The sequence below is a fragment of the Aedes aegypti genome, chromosome 1 (assembly GCF_002204515.2).
Source record: "Aedes aegypti strain LVP_AGWG chromosome 1, AaegL5.0 Primary Assembly, whole genome shotgun sequence".
In the NCBI taxonomy this organism is placed as follows: domain Eukaryota; kingdom Metazoa; phylum Arthropoda; class Insecta; order Diptera; family Culicidae; genus Aedes; species Aedes aegypti.
This window is the reverse complement of record NC_035107.1, coordinates 112,537,944-112,556,070: the sequence shown is the minus strand read 5'-3', so window position 1 is coordinate 112,556,070 and position 18,127 is coordinate 112,537,944. Positions and strand designations below refer to the sequence as shown.

Below are 18,127 nucleotides of genomic sequence, written 5' to 3'. Positions count from 1 at the left end.
TGCCGGAAATCGATGTCCGGTGCAAATTGGGAATCCAAGATGGCGAATTCCGGTTTGGGGAAATCACTTGGAACTCATGCAATATGGGTATTTTTGGAACGGGACCGACGAGTAGATGCCGGAAATCGATGTCCGGTGCCAATTGGGAATCCAAGATGGCGACTTCCGGTTTGGGAAAATCACTTGGAACCCATGCAATATGGGTATTTTTGGAACGGGACCGACGAGTAGATGCCGGAAATCGATGTCCGGTGCCAATTGGGAATCCAAGATGGCGAATTCCGGTTTGGGGAAATCACTTGGAACTCATGCAATATGGGTATTTTTGGAACGGGACCGACGAGTAGATGCCGGAAATAGATGTCCGGTGCCAATTAGGAATCCAAGATGGCGACTTCCGGTTTGGGAAAATCACTTGGAATCCATGCAATATGGGTATTTTTGGAACGGGACCGACGAGTAGATGCCGGAAATCGATGTCCGGTGCCAATTGGGAATCCAAGATGGCGACTTCCGGTTTGGGAAAATCACTTGGAACCCATGCAATATGGGTATTTTTGGAACGGGACCGACGAGTAGATGCCGGAAATCGATGTCCGGTGCCAATTAGGAATCCAAGATGGCGACTTCCGGTTTGGGAAAATCACTTGGAATCCATGCAATATGGGTATTTTTGGAACGGGACCGACGAGTAGATGCCGGAAATCGATGTCCGGTGCCAATTGGGAATCCAAGATGGCGACTTCCGGTTTGGGAAAATCACTTGGAACCCATGCAATATGGGTATTTTTGGAACGGGACCGACGAGTAGATGCCGGAAATCGATGTCCGGTGCCAATTGGGAATCCAAGATGGCGAATTCCGGTTTGGGGAAATCACTTGGAACTCATGCAATATGGGTATTTTTGGAACGGGACCGACGAGTAGATGCCGGAAATAGATGTCCGGTGCCAGTTGGGAACCCAAGATGGCGACTTCCGGTTTGTGAAAATCACTTGGAACCCATGCAATATGGGTATTTTTGGAACGGGGCCGACGGGTAGATGCCGGAAATCGATGTCCGGTGCCAATTGGGAATCCAAGATGGCGACTTCCGGTTTGGGGAAATCACTTGGAACCCATGCAATATGGGTATTTTTGGAACGGGACCGACGAGTAGATGCCGGAAATCGATGTCCGGTGCCAATTAGGAATCCAAGATGGCGACTTCCGGTTTGGGAAAATCACTTGGAATCCATGCAATATGGGTATTTTTGGAACGGGACCGACGAGTAGATGCCGGAAATCGATGTCCGGTGCCAATTGGGAATCCAAGATGGCGACTTCCGGTTTGGGAAAATCACTTGGAACCCATGCAACATGGGTATTTTTGGAACGGGACCGACGAGTAGATGCCGGAAATCGATGTCCGGTGCCAATTAGGAATCCAAGATGGCGACTTCCGGTTTGGGAAAATCACTTGGAATCCATGCAATATGGGTATTTTTGGAACGGGACCGACGAGTAGATGCCGGAAATCGATGTCCGGTGCCAATTGGGAATCCAAGATGGCGACTTCCGGTTTGGGAAAATCACTTGGAACCCATGCAACATGGGTATTTTTGGAACGGGACCGACGAGTAGATGCCGGAAATCGATGTCCGGTGCCAATTAGGAATCCAAGATGGCGACTTCCGGTTTGGGAAAATCACTTGGAATCCATGCAATATGGGTATTTTTGGAACGGGACCGACGAGTAAATGCCGGAAATCGATGTCCGGTGCCAATTGGGAATCCAAGATATTCACAGGATCCCGCAACGAAACTTTAACATCCCGATAAGAATCTTCAGGTGTCCGTTAACAATCCACAGAAATCCGCTACAACTCTGAAGTAGTCTACCCAAAAGCTTGCTAAAAATTTCGAGGAAATTGCTTAGATTTCTAAGGTTTCGCTGCGATATTGCTGAAAATTCTCAAAAGTTCTTAAGGACTTACCAGACTATCAATAGCAATCTCCAATCGACAGATTTTGCAAAACATCTCTAATAACCAATTATATCTAAATTGACGCTACTATTGAGCTGCTCGGTAATCCAATCCGCATGGTTATTAAATTAATTGACTCCCGCTCTGCCAGCGTGTGTAGTAACATGAGATGGATGGATATGGGTTATGAAACGGGTCTGCGTGGTCTGTGGGGATTTGAATTCTAAGAACTCGTAACCAACTCAGTTATTGGTTCACCAAAAGGCTCGGTAGCTTAGTTGGTAAAGCGCTCGTCTAGCATACTAGAGTCCTGGGTTCAAATCCCAGCCGAGTACGTGGATTTTATCATTATTTCACCCATAATTTGTCCATCTTTACCACGCGTAATGAGTTAATTAATTTAATTATATCTTTTCAGAATACCACAAGAAACCCCTAATGACTGAAAGAAATAACCAGATTTCGCTCAGGTTTTTCAAGAATCTACTGGAAATTACTAGAAGCTCATTATAGGAACATAGAATCCCGTAAAGATTCTCCAGAATACAGTTAGAATACTCCAAGATCTAGATAAGGATCACCAGGATATCGTAAGGAACATTCTGATTCATGCTTAATTGAAATCTTGATATTGCACTCATTATACTCCAGCCTAAGCAACATTGGATCGTTTCTTCTAATGCTTAACATTATTGAAAATAAAGTCTAGTTACTACTGTGTTTGCAGTTGTCATGGTGGCGAAACAGCGTATAGAAACAGCTTGTGAGTCATTTATTTATCAAGGTATTGTCAAATTTATGGATTATATGTGACACTTATGAAATTCACTTGTATACGAATTTGCTTCAAATACGCAATTTATTTTGTGGAATCCATAAAAGATAAGAGACCCGACATTTGGCTTGGTTTGCTTCTATTGTTATGGTATGCTTTTAAATACGTTATGTATGTAATTCCACTACCATGCAACCCCGCTAATTTGAACGGTACGTCATGCAAACCATGGAGGTTCATTTTTAATTTGAACTTCTAGTCACCCTACGAATAACAGAAAATCGTACTTCTGGTTACCCCTTTGACTGTTATGTTTTGTTCCGATCCACAGCGTTCCATTTCACTTTACTCCGTTCCATGAGCTAAATGACGTTTAAACCATTTTTAATTTGAACTATGTGCAAATTAGCGGGGTACAAATTAAAAAGTGTTCAGAATAAATGTGGTCAAACCAACGGGGGTTCCCGATATAAAAGAAACAGTTCAAATAAGCTTTTCCAAATTCGAAGAAAAATGTGTATCACCTACCGGCATACTTAACTGGGCTGGTCATACAACGTGAATGCCTGAGAAAAGATATTGAATCTCTAGTTGAGATACTCATAGAGAAAAATGACTTTATGAAACGTTGCAAACACACGACCATTTATAAGTAAATAGGCGCGTATGGTAATACTAGCAGTTGGTGCAATTTTGGGGAATATTAAATGCATGTTATTCAGAAACAAAAAAAGAATGTGATAGGAAGCTACGAGACGAAATTATTTATTGGAAATTTTTGTGAGTATTAGACTTTTTTGTTGCTTATGTTTTTTTTTTTTCAAGCTGATCAAAATCTGAAAAAATATTATTTGCATTAAGTGTATGTTCTGGAAACACGGATAACATTTGCCAGTACTGGATGCAGAGTCCTACTCTTCACATAGATGACTGTAAGGCACACTATGAACTGCCATACATAGTACAATTACTGATGTCAGGAGTCATGTGATGCTAATGTGAAAAACCTTAAATTTTTTGAAATTGCTAGTTTTCTAATCATTAAACGAATTCTCGCTTTATTTATAATCTCGCCCTAAATGCCATTGGCAACGAACTGAGTAGCTTGTTGTTACTGAGCAGACGGATAGATTTAAGCGTTTCCTAAAAATAGTCTAATGAAGAAATAATAGTATTTACCTTTGTTCATGCATTTCCTTAAAAATAATGAGCAACATACTCAGTAACAAATGGATTTTAGGGCGAGATCATGTTATGTGGGATTCAAGTTTGTTTGATGTATTAATTTTTCCGAAACGGAAGTCGCCATCTTGGATTCCCAAATGGCACTAGACATCTATTTCCGGCATCTACTCGTCGGTCCCGTTAGGGATGCCAAGTCAATTTTTCAAAAATCTGGAAGTTTTTAAAAATTCGTCTGGAAAAGTTTGGATTGCTTATCTCGCATATGGAGAACCTTACAAATTATTTACATAACCTTACATATTCGTTTCAAATTTTATCTGGATCTTCCAGATTTTTGTAAAATGGGGCCTAAAAAATCTAGAATATTCCAGACAAACCTGGAAGGTAGGCAACGCTGGGTCCCGTTCCAAAAATACCCATATTGCATGGATTCCAAGTGATTTTCCCAAACAGGACGTCGCCATCTTGGATTCCTAATTGGCACCGGCCAACGATTTCCGGCATCTACGCGTCGGCATGTTCCAAAAATACTCATATTGCATGGGTTCCAAGTGATTTTCCCAAACCGGAAGTCGCCATCTTGGATTCCCAATTGGCACCGGACATCTATTTCCGGCATCTACTCGTCGGCTCCGTTCCAAAGATACCCATATTGTTTGGGTTCCAAGTGTTTTTTCCAAACCGGAAGTCGCCATCTTGGATTCCCAATTGGCATCGGACATCGATTTCCGGCATCTACGCGTCGGCCCCGTTCCAAAAATACCCATATTGCATAGGTTCCAAATGATTTTCCCAAACCGGAAGTCGCCATCTTGGATTCCAAATTGGAAGTCGCCATCTAGGATTCCCAATTGGTACCGGACATCGATTTCCGCCATCTACGCGTCGGCCCCGTTCCAAAAATACCCATATTGCATGGATTCCAAGTGATTTTCCCAAACCGAAAGTCGCCATCTAGGATTCCCAATTGGCACCGGGCATCTATTTCCGGCATCTACTCGTCGGTCCCGTTCCAAAAATACCCATATTGCATGGGTTCCAAGTGATTTTCACAAACCGGAAGTCGCCATCTTGGATTCCCAATTGGCATCGGACATCGATTTCCGGCATCTACGCGTCGGCCCCGTTCCAAAAATACCCATATTGCATGGGTTACAAGTGATTTCCCCAAACCGGAAGTCGCCATCTTGGATTCCCAATTGGCACCGGACATCGATTTCCGGCATTTACTCGTCGGTCCCGTTCCAAAAATACCCATATTGCATGGATTCCAAGTGATTTTCCCAAACCGGAAGTCGCCATCTTGGATTCCTAATTGGCACCGGACATCGATTTCCGGCATCTACGCGTCGGCCCCGTTCCAAAAATACCCATATTGCATGGGTTCCAAGTGATTTTCACAAACCGGAAGTCGCCATCTTGAATTCCCAATTGGCATCGGACATCGATTTCCGGCATCTACGCGTCGGCCCCGTTCTAAAAATACCCATATTGCATGGGTTACAAGTGATTTCCCCAAACCGGAAGTCGCCATCTTGGATTCCCAATTGGCACCGGACATCGATTTCCGGCATTTACTCGTCGGTCCCGTTCCAAAAATACCCATATTGCATGGATTCCAAGTGATTTTCACAAACCGGAAGTCGCCATCTTGGATTCCCAATTGGCACCGGACATCGATTTCCGGCATCTACGCGTCGGTCCCGTTCCAAAAATACTCATATTGCATGGGTTCCAAGTGATTTTCCCAAACCGGAAGTCGCCATCTTGGATTCCCAATTGGCACCGGACATCGATTTCCGGCATCTACTCGTCGACCCCGTTCCAAAAATACCCATATTGCATGGATTTCAAGTGATTTTCCCAAACCGGAAGTTGCCATCTTGGATTCCCAATTGGCACCGGACATCGATTTCCGGCATCTACGCGTCGGCTACGTTCCAAAAATACCCATATTGCATGGGTTACAAGTGATTTTCCCAAACCGGAAGTCGCCATCTTGGATTCCCAATTGGCACCGGACATCGATTTCCGGCATCTACGCGTCGGTCCCGTTCCAAAAATACCCATATTGCATGGATTTCAAGTGATTTTCCCAAACCGAAAGTCGCCATCTAGGATTCCTAATTGGCACCGGACATCGATTTCCGGCATCTCCAAGTGATTTTTCCAAACCGGAAGTCACCATCTTGGATTCCCAATTGGCACCGGACATCGATTTCCGGCATCTACTCGTCGACCCCGTTCCAAAAATACCCATATTGCATGGATTTCAAGTGATTTTCCCAAACCGGAAGTCGCCATCTTGGATTCCCAGATTGCACCGGACATCTACTTTCGGCATCTACTCGTCGGCCCTGTTCCAAAAATACCCATATTGCATGAATTCCCATCGATTTCCAAGAATCTCTTCGGAACTCCAACAATCCCTATGGAACTTTTTTTGCACGGTTTCTCAAAATAACACGGATTTTTTTTGCACGGTTTCTCGAAATAACACGGATTTTTTTTGCACGGTTTCTCGAAATAACACGGATTTTTTTTGCACGGTATTTTTTTTACACGGTACGCATCCCCCGTGCAAAAACAGAATCGGGTGTATGAAGTTGCTCATCGATTGGTGGTGTTTGCTTCTTATATCTGTGGCTACTATTATTTGTTTACATAACACGTATTGTTAAGCTCGAATGCGGGTGGAATAAAGTGTACCAGATGTACCAAAAAATTTAGTGAGCGAAAAATATAATCACTGTACACTCTAGGAAAAAGCTACATACAATTGTAACGATCAGCTACAAAAATGCAAAAAGCAATGCAATGTGTGTTCAACTTTAATTTATTTTCGTTTTTGTTCGCACTTTTACCGACGTAAGAGATATTGAATATTGAAGATGATAACTAATTGCTAAGTAGGCCCAAAAGCCCATAAGTTGAATGTGCAAGTTCCTCACAAGTTTGTTGTAGTTGCAATTTAAATAGATTTTGACTTCTTCATATCCCATTTTTTTGAGAGTTACAGTTTTTCAGATGCCAAAAAACTACATAATAATAATCAGCTCATTAATCTCATTGAGCAGAAAACCAATCGAAACTAAATCAGTGTTACTGTGCATATACACTATACAGGAAATATAAATCTAATCAAAACAAACAATCGCGTAGCGGTTTGTGCACGCACTTGTCGTGGGTAAATATTTTCACGCAGTGTCTCTCTACAGTCTACCACACAGTAACAACAACGGGTTGAATTAACCGTGAGCTACTGGCGTGAAAAGCGCATTACTGTTTTTTTGCTTTTTTGCACCGATTTCTGTGGTAGTTATGTGACCCTGACTGAGTTGTTGGTGGTTACTGGCCGCAATGTAAAACCGCCAATCTCTGACACTAGCTATGTGTTGGATCGCACGGACAGAAATTGAGTAAAATGTTATGTGCTGTTGTTTGTTTTGATTTACAGAAAAAAGCAATAAATAATGCACCTTCAAAAACTTTTTTTTTAATGATGGCATATGTGATTGAGATGAAATCCTAAAAGCCATATTAAAACTTCTGTCAACTCTTCCTTAATCGATATTCCATATCTTCTTCTTATTGACATTACGTCATCACTGAGACAGAGCCTGTTTTTCAGCTTTGTTTTGATGAGCACTCCCACAGTTATCAAATGAGAGCTTTCTTTGCCAAAGTTACCATTTTCGCATTCGTATATCGTGTGGCAGGCACGATAATACTCTATGCCCAGGGAAGTCATGGAAATTTCCTTTACGAAAAGATCCTGGACCGACCGGGAATTGAACCCAGACACCTTCAGCATGGTTTTGCTTTGTAGTCGCGGACTATTTCCACTCGGCTAAGGAAGGCCCCCCATAAATCACGATATCGAGTTAGTGAATCATAGTAAAAGTTGAGTCTCATTGCTACCTTGATGGCCCCTTGCATTTGCATTTGCACTGATTTTGTGTTCTCTGATTTTAAACCTCCCTAACTCGATGATCCTTTTAATATCAAGCTAAAAAAGCTGACTGTATATAAAAGTTTTCTATACATAGGAATGTACCATAAAATGGAGTTTTACTTATAGCACTCCTGGGATACTTCGATAATTTGATGTCCTCAAGAAAGTTGACAGATTACAAATGATTCTGACCACTTTTCGCCAATTTCACTTGAAATAGCTTAAAAAAATTGTAATTCGGTTCTTGATATAAAGTTGTAAATAAAATGTTAGAGTACAAATATTCTGTAGGTTATTTATATCTCACACTAAAACAGTAAATTCTAGGGCAATTTTTCACCTGACTCAAAGTGCTCACTCCTAACTATTACTCACCGTCGTGATCACATTATCAGGAAGAAATAAGCTCCGGTTGAACATCTAATAGCACTTGAGCGCACGTTCAACCATGTCTGTCATCTCATTATCAACCATCGACCGCAAACGTGGAAGTTGCATTGGCACGAAGTGGCCGATTGCTGCTCGCCGGTAAAAGGCTTAAGCAGAGCCAGCTGTCACCTAAACAAGTTACGAATTGAGAAGATGTGCACATCCACCAATCTTCTTATCGGAGTTGAACTTGTCATGTGGTTATTAAATTTGTACCGAAGAGACAGTTTTGTGGGTAGTACCACTCGTGACTGATCGATGCAACCCATTTGGTTTGGCTCAAGTAAATGAAAACAAAAATCAAGAAATTGGAGGTGGTGACATCTGAATGTGATTCGTGACTAATGTTCAATTGTTTGTGCTATTTGTGTACTCCCGCGTGTGATGCCATATAATGTGGAACGCATGTCAATCCAAATGCAGCTATACTTTGACAAACGGCAAGTTGGTTCGATAATTTGATAATTGATTGGCTGGTCTGAAAACGAAATATGTCTGAAGATAGGTGTCACATGGTTGTGAACAACGCAAATCATAGAAATAGTAGATTTTTTTGGAAAACTGTTCAAGAAAAAAACCTAAAAAAAAATTAAGTCTACAATGGGATTGCAATAAAACTTGCTCTTAGAACTTAGAATGATGCAAACATTTGGGGAACCTAATCCAATTCGAACCCTGTTCTAATTCAGACCATCGAGCATTTCTCAACACTGCCCTTCAGTTATTTCGTTTGATTTTTTTTTGTTAATTTGTTGTGTACTGTCTCTTAGCATTATTTCCTAGCTTTGTAAGCGACAATAATTCTCCAATCTTTCTGTGTTATTTTATTATGGAATCCCCAAAGCCTAAGCTTTCATCTGACCATAGGTTTTGAGATGTTTTTGCATTGTTTGTGCTCAACTAGTTCGAACATCACAAAATGTGTGTTGGTCCAATCCGGACCTTTCGATATGGTTCAATATGGACCTCTTTATTTTCAACGTGTATTCCGAGAGCTCCATCTCCTGAAAATCTTCTCGACTTGGTAGAAAATCACAGAAGTTGTAATATTGATCAGTGCCTTTGTTTCTGATGTGGTAAAAAAAAAGTCTCCGAAAAAAATCTAAGAAATAATCAAATTCGTGAATCTGCTACTTGAAACCCATCTCTATCAATACCACAGCCAAGCTGTATCCAAAATAGTTTGACGATAGAAATAAGAAAATCTGCAAACAGACCCCCTGAGAAGATAACTCAGGGAGTGCGGGGATGCACGACCCGCTAAAACCAGCCCACTCACTGTACTTGAGCAATTCTTTATGTACAGTGCATCGACATTACCCTTGACCTCTCCCGTATCTCCCCGGAACCTCCTTACGGCATTTCTTCGGGGAGGGGTCAGTGCATATAGCACAACACATGTAGCAGAAGTAGCCTAGGCAAATCGCTTCTCCTAGCCGACTTAAAGAATGTTACTAGGGACCTCTGGGCTCGGCAGCCAACTCTTGGTCGGCGCGCTTCTTCTAACATAATATGAGTGACAGCCGTAGTTACAGCATTCCACCACTCGGCACCCGCACATATTCTCTCTATTATATTATCGGGGGACGTGTCCCCTCCGCATGTAGCGAGCATGCGATTTCTCTGAACAATGAAACGAGGGCAATCGAACACGACATGCTCCGCTGTTTCCTCCACACCAGCACAATTGGGGCACGCATGAGATTCTGAGTGCTCGAAGCTATGCAGGTACTGTCTATAGCAACCATGTCCTGACAGAAACTGCGTCAGGTGGAAGTTCACTTCCCCATGGTTTCTTCCATACCAATCAGACACATTTGGTATTAGCCAACAGGTCCATCTACCCTTAGTAGAGTTATCCCATTCCTGCTGCCAACTTCTGAGCGTTTCCTCTTTACACGTGTCGCGGACTCCTCTGGTACCTCTTTGGTTGAAGCATTCCTTGATGATGAGCCCGATGGGCGTCATCCCGGCTATGATGCACACGGCCTCTTTAGATACCGTCCGGTATGCACTTGCTACTCTTAAGCACATTATCCTGTACGTGCTTTCCATCGCTTAAGGTTTCTGCTCGTTCTAAACGCTTTTCACCGTCATGGGCCTAGGATTGAACCTTTAGGTACTCCCGCGGTAATTCGAACGCTTTTCTGCTCCCCCTCTGTGTCATACAGTAGAATCTTACCACCAAAATAGCTTTCTAGAAGCTTACACAACTGCACCGCACCGGTATCTTGAGGCGGTGAAGTACGTGTGCTTCCCAGCTTGCGCTGTTGATCGCATTCTTCACCCAAAGTGACAACCGTGCAGTAAAGGATGCCGCTTCTTTTTGGTTCGATTGCCACCTCAGCTGTCTGAACGACCGTCTGGATAGCGTCCAGAGTAGATTTACCTTTCCTGAATCCAAACTGGTTGTTGAACAGGCTGTCCGGGAAGATTCCATGATCAATGCAGCGTTGCATCGTGGTTCTGAACATGTCCGGATCCGCATTCACTGCCGCTTTTAAGACAACATTCGGGATACCATCGGGTCCCGGTGTCTTGTTTGAAGCGAATGATTTCACGACTTCTACCAGCTCTTCGTTCGTCACTCTCGCCACTTCTTCTACTTCATCTGCCGCATACGGCGTTGGGGGCCATGGGCTTGTATGATGATGCGGGAGGAGTACATCGATTATCGATCGCAGCAACTCGGGCGACTTCTCTCGGGGCGCTAAGGCACCTTTGGTCTTAGCCATTACCACTCTGTAGACGTCACACGGTGTGCTGGAACACACATATTATCGAACTTGCATGAACCTCCGATCTTTTTTCACTAAAAGTTAGCCTTGATAGTCAAAAAAAGCTTGCAGAATATTAAAAAATCTTTCATCGGCAAAAAATTGGAAAAAGACGATTTTTGTATTTTTACCCTTCTCCCATATATGAGTTCATAGGAGAATATTAGAGATACACTAATATGATGACTTTTAACGGCTTAATGATCAATTTGACATATCTTTAACATGAATGAATTCTTAGATGTTTTAAATTAAGCATCATTTCCTACATACACTCACACAATATGACCAGCCCATGGTGGTATGCCGTATTTTATATAATGGAAATTTCACTTTTCACTTCAGAAAAGCTCATACGAACGCTTTGTATTCTTCTTTCTGAATCAAATAAGTAATATTTTACGTATACGGTAAAGTTTTCTAATCAGAATAGGAATTCCCAGAAATGGATACACATGGCAGTATAGGCTGTATTCATGTGCTTATACGCGCAAAAGTCTTGAGAGAGGGTTCACTATAACATGATTAACAGTAAACGGCTTATATAGCCTTAATGTGGTCTCAAGCTCATCGTGATACAAGTTTTGTGCTTTCACTAATCTACTCAAATGCAATGCGCACATTATATTTGGGGTTTGAAGTGCCTGATTTTGAGTAAAAGGGCTGGATTACTTCGGATCGACATTATGTCATCACTCCAATTATTTGTCATAGGATGAATAATAAATGTGGCGACGATGACAAATCGATCCAACGTAGTTCAGCACTTTTATTCAAGACTTCGCACTTATGGAGGGGGCAAATTTTGCGAAATAGACACAACAATTTCAATATCCAACATGGACACATACATTTTAGTATCGTAAAACGAGGTATCTTTGAAAATGCGGCGAACTTTGATAGTGCGGGATCCGCAACGTACTAAACAAAATAACAAAAATTATGTTATTCAGTTAAGCAAAACGAATACGAAACTAAGGGGTACAGTGTGACACTTCACCTCTGAGCTGTTTTCGTGCCAATCGAGAGTATTTGAGGCTTCATATTCGAATATTTAAAAATGATAAGATTTTGGTACTTTCAAGACGCTCACAAACAATCTGTTTTACTATCACTATTTCATGAAACTATAATGAGTTCGGTACGTATGCTTGATGGCCTAGCTATAGTAGAACATGAATCCGGTATCAAACCTCATAGGGAAAAACAGTTTTACAATTTGGAATCATTTTTGTAATCAAAGTCACAAATTCCCATATAACATTAAAAGCCTAGAGGTACGCAACGCCTCATGTACTTTACGGGATTCATTCGATTTATACTCATTCATGTTCCAAAAACGATTGATTTATGGTGAATTCAATGTCGAAACATGATTATCGATAGATATCTATTCATAGATATACTTTTATACCCATTATTATCAATTTATGATGGTGTTTATCATGTTTGTTTTGACTGAAAACCGTTTTAAAGATGTTTCTTGTTCAATAAATTCTGTACTTTAATTGATAAAATCTAATCCAGTTTCTCTTTTAACACTTCAGTCGTCGCGCTGTTGTATTCTGTACAACACTGGTGGAAAAACCTCGCTCTTCGTTCCCAACAGCAGCGTGTTGGTTCTGACGGTGGCAAACCGCGCGACGACTGGAAGGTTAACATTCTCCAATCCAATTCAAACTGTGATGATGTCAAACAATAGTTTGTTTTGAATTTTCATGTGCTTATATACTCATTATCAATGTTACCCCATTACCAAAAACTAACTTTCGATTATATGAAAAACTATAGATTCATTAAGATCGAACCGTTATGCAATCTTTCATGTGCAATCGATAACTAACAAACCAGTGTTTTTTTTACAAATAAAAAATAAAATATTTAGATTTTATCTAAAAAAAACTATCAAAGTTACCCCGTTTGATGGTATGTATTTAGTTTTAAGTATATGAATGTTACTAGGGATACGTTAATGATGTGAGGTTTTAGCAAACGCACCCAACCAGCGGCTGCAAGATTTCCATTTAAATCTGCATGACGACTTTACAAGTATTATATAATATTGTTACTCATACAATAAATATAAGACTATCATAGTTTTTTTTTTATTTTCACATCTTACATTTTCTGTATAAACCCTGTATATGTAACGATATTTTACAATATTTGTATGCGTTCTTGTTTTGGATGCATACTGTATACAGGTTTACGTAGAATCTTCCTCCATCTTTCAATCAAAACAAATGTGAATAACAAGACCAGCTAGATGTGAACACACCATACAAAATTTAAACAGTACATTGCCCTATATAATTGTATGGCGGTTTATTTTAATGGTTGCATGTAATTATACAATTGTCTGTTATCTTAAAAAAGCTTCATGTTCAATAACGAACTCCAATGATTTCAATAATTCTGTAGAATAGGAAACATTGATTGAAACTTGATAAGTTGTAGTATGTTTACCTTAATAAATTTATGAAAAAATGCGATGCCGTTAATAAACGGCATACCACCATGGGCTGGTCACCTTGTGTGAATGTAGGTAGAAATTATGCTAAATTTGAAACGTCTTGTAATCGATTCGTGATCAAGGTATATCAAATAAGTCTTTGAGCTATTGCAATGCATCAAAATTAGAGTAACTCTAATATTCTCCTATGAACTCATATATGGGAGAAGGGTAAAAATACAAAAATCGACTTTTTTCAATTTTTTGCCGATGAAAGATTTTTTAATATTCCGCAAGCTTTTCTTGACTATAAAGGCTAACTTTTAGTGAAAAAAGATCGGAGGTTCATGCAAGTTCGATAATATGTGTGTTCCAGCACACCGTGCGTCACTCCATGACTCGAATTAGCACTCTGGCATAGACTATCGAAGCATGCCCGTTTTCGACTCTTGATTTCCTTTTTGAGGGGTAACTTTGCCTCTCTGAATGCTGCACCGCGTTCTTCTTTTTGTGCTTCTGTTCGTGCGCGTTGCATTTTTCGTCTACCTCGAGGGCAGATTGCTCGAAGATTTGTAATTGATTCGCACCATCTGAGAATCCGACTCTGTCTCAGTTTCAACGTGACGTCATAAAAAAAACAATAATATTATACAGATTTTCATCAGGAAATTGTTCTAGAACTTAACCGAAGTATTCCGCCAGAATTACAAAACCTGATTTAAAGATTTATCAGGATCTTTTTGAGTGCCTGGCGCCTGGCGAGATCATTAGCTAAATCATGTCTAGCAAGATGTAGTCATTTCAGTCAATTCATTTTGATTTTCATTTGGAGCTATATTGAGTTCATTTGATTCAGTGCTTATAATAAGGATAAATCTTTCGTTTTCATAAACTTTGATTCGAATAACATCAATTTTTAGAGGATATGTTCTACAAAACAATTCAATTGGAGTCGCATCTTCGAAATGTTGCGCCATTTTTCACAAGTTATAAAAAAAACTCTTCTATTTTAATAACCCATATTGATTATGGCGATTGTTCACCTGTTACCGAAGAAATTCCTCCGGGGACCGACGACTAGCCATTACCTTCTCAGGCAACAGATTTCCTTCTCATGATTCATTATTCACTTTTCAAAACAATACTTTGATGAAATTATGTTGTCACGAACTAAGTAATTTGGTGCAACCATTTTTGAGCAACGAACATTTAAATTTCTGGTACCACTATGGTGGTATGAGAATCTAGAATACTTTAAAAAACATCATTTCGTATTTTTTATATTTCTTGGAGACAACTCTGTACGATTTTATCAGAAAAGCTCCATTGTTTAGCCCATAATTTATTTTTGTATTTACTAAAAACAAAGTTCCGGTAGGAGTAATTTTAAATGTGAATATCTTCAAAACCAGATAATAAATTAACAAAACCGACACAGATTCTAAAAGTAGAAGCGTTTGGTGGTGTACACATATCGATAAACAAAAAAGTTATCGCGACTCAAATATTTATTTGTTATGAAAAGAAAGTTCAGTTTAGCAATTGTTCATAGTTTAGCTAATACAATATGACCCATAAAAATGAGAAAATTGTTTGATGATTTAGGATGATTTTTGGCATATATTGTTAAATAATCTAAATAATGTACATAAGCAAATAAGTTTGAAGGTATTGTTTGCTAACAGTCAGAAAAAGCGTTTGATCGTCGCATACTCTGATGATAAAAATTTCACTTTCAATAATCACTCTCAATTGTTGGAAATATAAGTTCGTATCAGAAGATCGAGGAGAGAAGGTGTTTTTCTTGATCACAACAAAATGTTTTGAGAACATTTGAAATCATTTTTTGAAACATGAGTAGGGGGAGATACCCCAGTACCGGACAGCACCCAATACCGGACAAAGTTGAAAAATTGAGAAATCATGGTCCAATCAAGATGGTGTATTAGAAGAAAAGAAAGCTATTATGGAGACTAATGTTTGCGTAGAATAACACATCCTTGAAATATGTATGCCTTTTTAAAAAAGTAGAAATGTTTGAAAATCTTAACAAATTTTACGTATCGTCTTAATTTTGAGCCTATTTAGTAATTATTTTGAACATGGAAAAAATACTTTGGATCACGCAAGCATGATCGAACATAATCCTAATTTGATAGTATGAATGTATTTTGCACCATAATTGAACTAAATATGGACAAATTACAATTTTGATTAAGAACCTCCTGTCCCCCAGTTTCGGACAGCTTGATTTGCTATATGATATCTTTGTAGTTATTGCACCAGTGTCTCAAAATACATTCATTTTTCATGGATTCCGTCGATCATGGTATCAAACATGCATGCATTAAAATGAAGAAGAATGAACATTCAGAACAACATCGTAAAATGTGCTATTTTTCATCATATATGAAAGACGTTGTTGATGCACATCTTGCAAACGAATAAAAACTCAAATTGTTCTTGTAAATGTTGCAAATGCATTGAATTGGCACTAATACACTATTCATAAAGTAAAAGCATTCAATTATGTTCAAATTTACAGAATTCGAGGCGTTTCCACATCGTGTCCGGTATTGGGTGCCACCTTTCAAGATCGATCAATTTGGTACTAAAATACATCATCAAAATGCAATGTCAAAATTCATATTTATATTTTCAAATTTATTTTTGTACACTATAAAAATGATAATACTTATCATAAATGGGTAACACGAGCAAATAAAACCAATATTTTTGGAATTATGAATATAGTGGCTTAAGTGTCCGGTACTGGGGGATCTCCCCCTAATAAGGTGGTTCAAAAAATCGTTTTTGCTCCACCCGCTCATTCGAATCCAGATCGAATTCTGACTAAAGACTGGAACGCGCAAAAATTGGTCGACTTCGAATTGATGTGTTTCTATTAAGAATAAAAATCTGCAATGCAGCATTTGAAAGTTGAGTGTATTTGCAAAGGTTGCTATGATGAGTTTTCACCTTTTGCTCTCCAGCTCTCCAAATAAATTCCAAGTAAGAGGAGCAGTGTTTCAAAATTTTACTCGTGCAGCAAGAGAATCTGAAGTTATCGCAAGAAACTGATGTGAAGGCGGATTTCAAGCAGCTTCCGGGAATTGTTTATTTTAACCTCATCATGAAAAAGGGAAGGAGGCCGAAATTTTTGAAACTATCAAACTATCGAAATGCCCAAAATAATACCTCGTCTGGCATGCCATATGCATGTATGGTCTAAAAAGTGACCTCTATATCATTACGGGACCTGTGCTGATTTGGCCAGATTTGGCAAGCTGCCACTATGAAAAAAAAGGCAATCGAGTGACACGGTGCGAAAAACGTGGTTTTGGCACCCAAAGATCACAACCCTCCCAACAACCCAGAACTCGGTCCTATCGAACGGTATTGGGGCTTGATCACATGGAAAAAAACTAATAAATCCATGGAAAACGAGCAGCAGTTTAATCAAACTAACGTTCGGCGGCAAATAAAGTCGATGAGACCACTGCACAAGCCCTTCACTGTTGAAGAATTCCCATTTGGATATAAATCACTAACTAACAACTGAAGCGACCGATTTGAAAACGGTCTTCGGCTAAGTTGTAGCTGACAATGTACCTAACAGTATCAACGTAGTTCTAACCCTCAAAAGCACATGGGCAAACACTATGACCGATTGAATAAATTGCTTGCTTTTCCCATAGTAATTCCCAATCAAACTTTGAAGGGCTTGTGCAGTTTTAGTTTTCATTCAAATGAGCTCTAATTTTGGAAGGACAATCAGAATTTGATCTAGAATCGAATGAGCGGTGTGGAGCAAAAACGATTTTTTGAACCACCCTAATGAGCAAAGGTATTAAGAGTTTTCTAAGCTATTCAAGAGATCTCTGTTGTTTTTTATTAGAGTAGGGGGAGATCCCCCAGTACCGGAATCTTAAGCCACTAAAATTATAATTCGAAAAATATTGAATTCATGTGCTCGTGTTACCCATTTATGATAAATATTATCATTTTTATAGTGTACAAAAATAAGTTTGAAAATATAAATATAAATTTTGACATTGCATTTTGATGATGTATTTTAGTACTAAATTGGTCGATCTTGAAAGGTGGCACCCAATACCGGACACGATCTGGAAATGCCTCGAATTATGTGAATTTGAACATCATTGAATGTGATTACTATATGAATTGTATATAATTGCCAATTCAATGCCATTGCAACATTTACAAGAACATTTTAAGTTTTTCTTAGTTTGCAAGATGTCCATCAAAAACCTCTTTCATATATGATGAAAAATAGCACATTTTACGATGCTGTTCTGAATGTTCATTCTTCTTAATTTTACTGCATGTTTGATACCATAATCGACGGAATCCATGAAAAATGAATCTAGTTTGAGACACTGTGGTGCAATAATTACAAAGATATCATGTAACAAATCAAGCTGTCCGAAACTGGGGGAGGAGGTGCTCAACCAAAATTGTAATTTGTCCATATTTAGTTCAATTATGGTACAAAATACATTCATACTATCAAATATGGATTATGTTCGAACAAGCTATACAAGCGTGATTATCTTCCTTATAGAA

General features: G+C 39.4%; 1 protein-coding gene across 3 annotated transcripts in view; it reads left to right on the top strand.

Moving 5' to 3' along the window:
* LOC110676690 (solute carrier family 41 member 1) overlaps positions 1-18,127 on the top strand; it is a 221,527-nt gene that overhangs the window by 65,639 nt on the left and 137,761 nt on the right. The gene's annotated exons all lie outside the window — the stretch shown is intronic.